Source organism: Gopherus flavomarginatus (assembly GCF_025201925.1).
Source record: "Gopherus flavomarginatus isolate rGopFla2 chromosome 13 unlocalized genomic scaffold, rGopFla2.mat.asm SUPER_13_unloc_2, whole genome shotgun sequence".
Classification (NCBI taxonomy): Eukaryota; Metazoa; Chordata; order Testudines; family Testudinidae; genus Gopherus; species Gopherus flavomarginatus.
This window is the reverse complement of record NW_026114610.1, coordinates 3,827,047-3,836,274: the sequence shown is the minus strand read 5'-3', so window position 1 is coordinate 3,836,274 and position 9,228 is coordinate 3,827,047. Positions and strand designations below refer to the sequence as shown.

The 9,228-nt window shown below is 48.6% G+C and overlaps 3 non-coding genes across 3 annotated transcripts; all 3 read left to right on the top strand.

The window, feature by feature from the left end:
* The first annotated feature begins 417 nt into the window (after positions 1-417).
* Positions 418-501, top strand: TRNAS-AGA (transfer RNA serine (anticodon AGA)). Its single transcript has one exon. It is a non-coding gene; the product is annotated as a tRNA-Ser (tRNA).
* Positions 502-4,336: 3,835 nt separating this feature from the next.
* Positions 4,337-4,408, top strand: TRNAE-UUC (transfer RNA glutamic acid (anticodon UUC)). The gene has a single exon. It is a non-coding gene; the product is annotated as a tRNA-Glu (tRNA).
* Positions 4,409-5,648: 1,240 nt separating this feature from the next.
* TRNAA-UGC (transfer RNA alanine (anticodon UGC)) lies at positions 5,649-5,721 on the top strand. The gene has a single exon. It is a non-coding gene; the product is annotated as a tRNA-Ala (tRNA).
* Positions 5,722-9,228: the final 3,507 nt, after the last annotated feature.

Below are 9,228 nucleotides of genomic sequence, written 5' to 3'. Positions count from 1 at the left end.
CCCCTAACTGCCCCCCAGGACCCCACCCCCTATCTAAGCGCCACTGGTCCTTGTCCCCTGATTGCCCCCTCCCGAGGACCCCTGCCCCTAACTGCCCCTTGGAACCCCACCCCCTTTCTAAGCCTCCCTTCTCCTTTTCCCCAACTGCCCCCTCCTGAGACCCCATCAACTTCCCCCCAGGACCCCACCCCCTACCTGTCCCCTGACAAACCCCTGGGACTCACATTACTATCCAATCGCTGCCTGTCCACTGACTGCCCCCCCCACCTCTGACCCATCCAACCCCCCCTGCTCCCTGTCACCATGGACACACACTAATGCACAGCCGTGAGTGTGCTGGGGGAGCTGGTCTGAGCAATTTGAAGTGACAATTCTGTGAGAACAGAAATATTGTGTAGTGAAGCAGCTGCACGTTAAGTAGTTGTGGCCGAGTGGTTAAGGTGATGGACTAGAAATCCGTTGGGGTGTTTCCCCACACAGGTTCAAATCCTGTCAACTACGGAAGCATTAGTGTGTTGTCGTTGTTGTCTTAGTGCCTGAGCATCCATGGAGCCAAATTTGGTGTCACTCTGAGACTGTCTACACTTAAAATACTGCTGTAGCACTGTGGAGTAGACAGTTGCTACAGTGAGGGGAGAGGTTTTCCATCCCTGTAGTAGCTGCATTGACAGAACAATCTTTCCTTTCATTTAGCTCTATCTAATCATGGCTTAGGTCAGCTTAATTATACTGGTCCTGGGGTTTTTCACACCCTGAAAGACGTACTTGTTAGAGGGTTTATCCCATCAACCTCCCATTCCGTGGTCCTTCTCACGTGACCAGAGAGCAGCAATGCACGAAGCTCAAAGGTGCAAACAATTCAATGTTTATTGGGGTAAACTTCCAGCAAGAAATGATTCCAATTTCCTTCCTCAGTATCCCCCTTCCCAGCTCTGACACCACAGAGGCTTGCCTGTGTCCCTGTTCCCCTTCCCTGTTCCTATTCCCCCTGTTGGCAAAACATAATTCCAATTCCCCTACCCCAATTCCCATTCGCATTCCCCCCCTTACTTCCTGATTGACTGCAGACTATATAGTAAAACTTGAGTTCTGCTTAGCTCTATCTTAACCAATCATTTTACTGAAATGTAACTAACCAATCCTAACATATTGTAACATGATTATCTAACCAATTATACCCCACTGCCTTAATTGGTTTACACCCAACAAATTAATTATACAGCAGGCTGAAACAATCACAGCACCAGATAGAGATTATACAGACAAGCAATAGCAAAGTGGGGACTACAGTGACAACAAAGAAATGAGAATTTCACACCCCAGCTATTGACCAGTGAGTTGTTCCCAGATAGGATGCTATCCTGGTAGAGGCTGGTTGCTTAACTCTCTGGCCCCCAGGGCAGGATTTTGAGGTTCACCATTACTGTCTCAGAATGCCAGCACCCATCTTTTGTTCACTTAAAATGTGAGCAGGGAGATTCTAACACCTCAGAACTCATGGCTCTCCAGGAAACATGTAACTTTAGGGCCAGGTGAGTGTGTCTAAAAATCAGCTGCACTGTAGAAGGTCTCTAGGAGTTGAAAGAGATGTGCCATCTCGACCTCCCTAAAGAGTTCATCAACTATTAATGAAAACTAGGGTTGATAAGTCATATTCTTTGTAGTATCAGGATGGTGGACTGGTCTAAAGTGCTAGTTATAAGACTCTTTTTCTTCCAGTCCCATGGGTGTTCTGGTCTCTGCATAGAGACGTGGTTTCACATCCCACTCCTGACATTACGATTTAATTCTATCTGGAGAAAATGGCCTCACTTCAATCTCCTTTGGAACAATAGAACACCATTTGCTTAGCTTTTCTATTCCAGTAGCTGTGAGAGAAGCTCTAAACCAGGGGGAAACAGGGCCTGTTCTCTCAACTGATCAATTTTTTGTCTTCCTTCATTCCAAGCCATTTCCTCAAATACATCCATATTTCCCACACTTTTATGAAACATTAGGCTCATCATTTAATTGCCACACAACTGTACTTATGAAGTGAAGTGAAACACAACATTTTTTGGATATTCTTGCAGAAGAGTTTTGTTTTCTGACCTGGAATTGAACAGGGGCTACCCGAGGGGGACAATGCTGCTCCCTTTTCTTGACTCATCCAAAAAACATAAGTTCGTGGTGCCCTTTGTTTCCTTGTTCTTCAAACACCTGTCAGGGTGGCCAAGGGAGACTTGGTCCTGACTCTCAGGGTCCCTCCCTGCCCTACCTTTCTATATGATTCTGTTGTGTGGGTTTGTGCTGTGTCGTTGTTCCACACTGAGCTGTTTTGCACAGTGTCACTTTGCACTCTGACACATAGTTTCGTGTTGTATGGTTTTTGCACCGCCTTGTGTTGTGTTGGTTTGAGCTGAGCTCTTTTGCAGTGCGTCATTTTGCCCCATGGGGCGTTCATTTGCATGGTGCTGAATTGTCGGGCTTTGCACTCCTACGTGTTGTCACTTTGTGCTGTGGAATGTCAGTTCACGCTGAATTGTTAGATGTTAGATTGGGGTGTTTCCACTTTTGTTGTTGTTTATATTGTATTGCGATGGCATCGAATTATAGAGCTGTACGGCTGCAAGGGCCCTGGAGAGGTCATGAAATCCAGCCCTCTCTGCTGAGGCAGGGTCAAGCAGAGATGATGCATTGGGGGCATGTGGGATCAAGTGCCCCAGCAGCCGGCCCAGGCAGGGAGCAGAAGGAGGGAACCAGAGCCAGAGCAGGTTGTCTATGGGACCAAGTATATGCAGAGTATCCTTGACAGAGGTTTGTTCAACCTGTTCTTAAAAACCTCCTAGGACAGAGACTCCACAGACACCTTTGGGAGCCTATTCCAGAGCTTAACTACCCTCAGAGTTAGAAAGCTGTTCCCAACATCTAACGTGAATCTCGCTGGCTGCAGATTAAGCCCATTACTTCTTGTCCTACCATCAGTGGACATGGAGACCAATTGATCATTGTCCTATTTATAAAGACCAAACTTTTCCCTCTGCAATCATCCGTTAACTGGTTATTATCCCCTCTTCTTGCCTGGTGTACAATGGAAGAGGAGAAAATACTCTCTTAACAGAGGATGCAAATGTCAGTTTGTTCTCTCTTCATGTTTTAGTGAAGCTCAGAGAGAAGAAGAAACATGACCTGCCAAAGAGCATAGAGAGTTTGTTTCATTTTGATCTGTGACTATTAGCAGAAGAGTGACACCTAAGGGCTGTCGCTACCACCCACCATGGGGCTTGGATTTATGATGGTGGATTAAGAGCATCATGCTCTACCAACAGAGCTAGCTAGATTTAAAGTCAGTCAACTGCCCAGACGCAGTGTAGAAGGTGCCCTGAAGGTTTTTATTTGTGAGCTGAGGTTTCCCTGTCTTACATTTGCCTTCTTTCCTGGTTTGTTATGTCTCCAGCGAGCAAACCAGAGCTGTCACAAGGCTGGTTAGATGCTGCTTTCTAGACCAGAGAGCTGGGGTTGATTTAGCATGCTGCCGCCATCAGCTGGTCAGAGCAACCAGGGCGGGAGGTCGGAATTTAGGATTCTCCCACCAAGGGGAGGTGCTGTTGGACTCATCTAGTGGGGGAGAGTCTGAAAAAGATTCTCGGTTCCCAGAGAGGGGGCAGACAAGCTGGTGCCACACACATTTTCACAGGGAATCAGGCCCCCCCTTGGGAAAAACTCAAAAGAAGCCCAGACCCAGGAGTGTCAGAGAAGGGAATCACTGTTTGCTTTAAGAGATGGGTGAGGGAAACCTGCAGGTCCTTAGATCCCTCCAGCACCTGATAGAACCATTTGTGGGGAAAGTCTGGGGAAGCCAAGGAGAGGGAAAAAGGCCTTGCAGCTGTTGTGCAATCACCATGCTCTCAGCAGAAGGGTCCGGGGAGCTCTGCTCTCAGAACACACAAGGTGACAAAGTTCAGAGCCCTGTTGCACGGAGTCAGACTGTGATCAGCTCACAGTGAGAGGAAGCAACACCCCTCCCTTGGTCTCTATGCCAGAGCTCCTATCGTCTGAGTGTCCTTCCTGCAAGAGTCGGCTGCTGAGAGGGTTGCGATGGGGTAAATGAAGACAGAGGAGGATTGTTCCTCCTGATGTTTTTTTTGCGTGGCTCTGTGATCCTGCTGGAGGAAGCATCCTTAGAGTTTATTTCAGTGGCTTGTGTTGGGCTGAGGTTGTGACCCTGAGTACAGGGGTTCCTGTACTCTCTGTTCTTAACCCCTCAGGGAGTGGACAATGGAGTACTGTCAGAAAGTGGATAGAAAGTAGCCTAAGAAAGTGTAGCATAAGTGAGAAAAAAAACAACATTATCAGCTCCCTGGTGGTCTAGTGGTTAGGATTTGGCACTTTCATTACCAAGCCCTGGCTTCAATTCCCAGTCAGGGAAAAACTGACTTCCATTAAAAAAAGCTTCAGTCATTCTTCACTTGCAATGTAAATAAATTTGTGGCTGTTTCCTGATTCCCCCATCTTCCCAGTGTCTCCATGGCAGGGCTGGCTCCAGGCACTAGGGATGGCCAATGGAATGGGGAGGCTTCTGTGGCTATTGGGTCCTCTCAGTCTCTCTTGGAGGGAAATACTCACTGCCAAAAGTGGCAGAGGTAGAGCTGCCGCTGATTGCAGCTTTTTTATTTTTTGTTTCCGCTTGGGGTGGCAAAAATGCTGAATCTGGCCCTGTTCCATGGAAGACAATTTGTTAAAGGACTCAGCCTGAGTCCTTAGGTCTTAATCCTGAAGATATTGTCCCATCATGGGGCCATTTCCATCCTCTCTTTCATACAGAAGCACAATTTACCTTGCATAGCCACAGGAACAGCAAGATCTTTCTCTGTCCCTTGTGCAAAGCAGGGGGCCAAATTCCATGGAAACAATGGATGAGTTGGGGCCCTGGGCACATCCAGCCCTGGCAGTGAGATGTTCCCTCCCCTCTTTCTTTATGCTCCTGTTGTTATTTCATGGATTGTCTGGGATGGGGGAAAAGCTGAGTTCACTCCAGGTGAAGGGTAAAAAGGACCCTCAAAGTCTCAGGACCCAACCCCTGCTACCAGGATCACTGAGGTGTTGGGGATTTGATTAGGAAAGGGACTATGTGAATTGTCAAGGTGGGGAATGAATAACAATCTACAACCAGATCCACCTCATTAACCCCTGACACAGGCTAATCCTGCTGCAGCTAGAAGGGAAACTGGGAGTGATTCTTTCCTGTTCAGCCATGGAAACAATGACCCAATTGCACCGCAGTGAATGTGCTGGGGAAAGTTGGACTTCACAGGCAGGTGGAAACACCTAGAACTCCCCACCCCACTTCTGCCACCAGGGTGAGGTGTTGAGCTGCTCACAGCATACCCCACAATAACCTTACAGCAGGGGATTGCAGCACCCCCACCACCCAATGCAGGGGAGAGGGCTTAGTGTATCTCTGCACCCTGAGTCCAGGGCACAAACTCTCTCTGCCCCACACATAGAATCTTGCCCTGCTGCAAAGTGACTCCTATGAACAAGTAACCTCCAGGAGAGCAGGCCTGGTCCTCAGAGAGGGGAATGGGCTTCTTGTGAAGCTTATAGGTCACTGGATGCAGTGAGAACAGGAAGGCTCTGAGTATAACCCATAGCAAACACAACCCATCTGGGGATGTAGCTCAGTGGTAGAGCACATGCTTTGCATGTATGAGGCCCTGGGTTCAATCCCCAGCATCTCAGGTTCATTTTTTCACCTTGCTGCTTTGCTCATGCCCAGAGGGGATGTGGCCCACCAGTATCCCTGCACCAGTTTCAGTCCTGCTCAGTGAGGGGCAAGTGCCAATTGCATGGAAGGTCTGGGGGGTTTCTGCTCCAAAGTCACCTTGGTACATTTAAGATTCCCTCTCACTGTGCTGCTTGGGACAAGGGTAGATGAGAAGGGCGAATCCTCCAGCACTGGAGGGAAAGGTCCCATCTGCTCAGACTGAGAGGCAAGGAAACAGAGGGGCAGTCAGTGCTCGGAAAGGAGAGAGGTCAGTGATGTACACCCGACAGGGGACACTGTCTTTTTGAGTATCACAGGGGTAGCTGCGTTAACCAGGATTTGTAAAAAGCAGAGAGTCCTGTGGCACCTTATAGACTAACAGATGTACAGGAGCATAAGCTTTGAGGGGTGAATCCCCACTTCATCGGATGAATGGAGTGGGAATTCTGTGCCTGGCTAGCCAACTACAAAAGCAATTTCTTCTCCCTTGGCGTTCACACCTCAGCTGCTAGAAGAGGGCCTTATCCTCCCTGATTGAACTAACCTCCTTATCTCTAGACTGATTCTTACCTGCATATTTATACCTGCCCCTGCAAATTTCCGCCACATGCATCCGACGAAGCAGGTATTCACCTGCGAAAGCTTATGCTCCAATACGTCTGTTAGTCTATAAGGTGCCACAGGACTTTATGTCTTTTTGAGGTGAGTGCAGCTTGCTTGGGAGGTGCTGAGGATGGATAGAAAAAAGGCTGGAGTCAATGACAGATGAGACCAGAGAAGGGGAAGGGGAATGGCAGCCCCACAGAAGGTCCTGGGTGCTCTGATGCCCCAGTTATTGCACCCTGGCCTGTCGTAGAGAGAGAAAAGACACCGAGGGACCCAGCCCCCATAACAGTGATCCCATGGACAAGAACCTGGTTGGAAGTGGGGTGAAGTTTCCCTCTGGGCAAAGTGGAGCTGAAATCCCTCAGTGTCCTGGAATTTAAGCAATGGAAGCTTCAAACCCTGCACGGGTGTGGGCTGAGGTGCATCAGCAGAAGGTTGGGCTGGACAGAGGCGGCAGGTTTGTATAATTTTTGGTGGTGCCCAGAATGGGACCAAGTCCTGCCCCCCCACCCCACACCGGCCTAAGGCTCTGGGAGGGAGTTTGGGTGTGGGAGAGAGAGGGGCTGGGCTCTGGGAGAGAGTTTGGGTGCAGGAGTCTGGGCTTAGTCAGGTGGTTGAGGTGCAGAAGGATGTGCAAGGAGCAGGGTCCTGGAAGGAGTTTGGGTGCAGGTGTGGGGTCTGGGTTGGGGGTACAGGAGAGGATGAAGGGTGCAGCATTTACCTCGGGCATCTCTCGAAAGCAACCCGCACCCTCCTCTGGCAGCAGCCCCTAAGCAGGAGGGCTGGGGGCATCTCTGAGCACTGCTGCCCACAGACTCCAGCCCTGCAGCTCCCATTGCCACAGTTGGCTCTTGGGGCGGGAACAGCATGTGGAGACCCCCCACACACAGTTGTTCTTCCCGCAGATGGGGGGCAGCAGGGGATCTCCCCTGTTTGGAGGAATCTCTCTGGGCCCCACTGTTAGGTCTCCATCCTTTCTCCCCCTAACCACGCACACCCCTCCTCTCCCCGTTATCAATGTTTTAGAGTGACCCCTCCCTCCGTTTGTAGGATACAGACTCTCTGTGACAGAGACTGACTGCGGCTCCTCTCTGCATGGCCCCAGTGGGGAAGGAAAGAGACTGGGGGGGGCAGAGAAGATGGGCAGAAGGAGTCAAATGGGGCTAAACCAGAATAGAGGAGATTTTCTTCCTGTTAAAACGTACTGGAGTCTCATCACTGAAAAGCCGCATCTTGAATTAGGTTTGAACCAGCTGCTTTTCAATTACCAGGCAAAGGTGTGAACCACAGAGACTGGGAACTGCCTGCTTCCCAAATCCATCTAAAAAGCATCTGCAATGGTGCAATTGGTTAGTGCAGAAGGGCAAGCTGCTGGGATTATAAATTCAAGCCTTATCTGGAGCCCTGGATTCTGTTCCCCATGTACCTTCCCCAGCTTGTTCCTCTTACCTGTGTAGTTTGCTTTGCTGAATTCCCATGGAAAGTGCCCTGCTAGGAAAAGGAGAGTAAGTTCCAAAATGTGGCAGTAGGTGCACAGCTTGGAAACATCCCCCTGTGCTGCCATTAGTTCCAGGAGATTGTTCACTGGCAGGGCAAATTGATTTCTCTGCTGCTGAGAAAGCTGCCAGGACAGGTCTGTGGGCACCAGAGCTCCCTGCTTCTTCCAGCACACCCCTGGCTCCTTCCCTGCCCCAGTCACCGATGTAGGAGGGTCCTACATGCACGGAGCCTTAAAGCTTTACCAAGTCTTCTTAGTGCAGTTGACAGCATGTCAGTCTCATAATCTGAAGATTATGAGTTCAAGCCTCAGAGGTAGCAATGGCTTCTGCTCCCTGCTTCAGATTCTCCAAAGGAAATCAGAGAAAAGAAACTAGAGGAGAGTGGTTTCTAGACACCCTCCACCCATCTAACACACACACAGAGACTTTTCTATGGCATTATCTTTTCCTTCTCTGTGCCATTTGTATTCTCCATAGAGCAAAATAAAACAAAAACATGCAAGTCCAAGCCTAATACAGCATGAAACTCAATACAGATCAAGTCTCACCCTCAGAGATCTTCCAATACTCTTCTTTCGCAAGACTAGACTTATTTCTTGTCTGGGCCCAATCTTTTCACCAGGTATAGTCCTTGTTCCAGCTCAAGGTAGCTAGGGGATTTCTCATGACTGCACCCACCTTTCTTCTGTTCCATCCCTTATACAGCTTTGCTACAAGGCAGGAATCTTTTGTCTCTCTCCTGGGGAAAAGCCCCAGGTTTAAGATGGATTCCTGTACCAGGTGACATGGTCACATGTCCTGGGAGACCCCAAGCCTTCATTCTTCCTGGCCTGACTCACAGATGGTGCAGGACAGAGCCATCTCCAGTCAATTGTTCTGGTTAATGGGAGCCATCAAGAGTCCAAACCACTATTAATGGCCCACACTTTGCCTCATTACAATAGAACCTCAGAGTTATATTTCATATTTCTAGTTTCAGATACAGGAATGATCGGTTCATACAAATAGGATGAACACACACAGTAGATTATAAGCTTTGTAATGATACCTTACAAGAGACCTTTTTGCATGAAGCATATTTCAGTTACTTTATATTCACACTCATTAGCATATTTTCATAAAATCCTATGGAGTTCAAAGTCACAGCAGGAAAAGGGTTTTACTGCGGCATCCTGGAAGCAGTTGAGTGTCATGTTCAGGCTGTGGTATGAGTTCCTCCAGATTTCTCATAAGCACACAGGGAACTTAGCAGGTCCTCTCGATACAGGAATGGCCCTAGATACGCTAAAGTGATGGGAATTGCATTTTCCTTTTTAATTTTTGTATTTCCAATGACATTTCTGTATAACTGTGTTTTCTCCTGGATTTGATATTTAA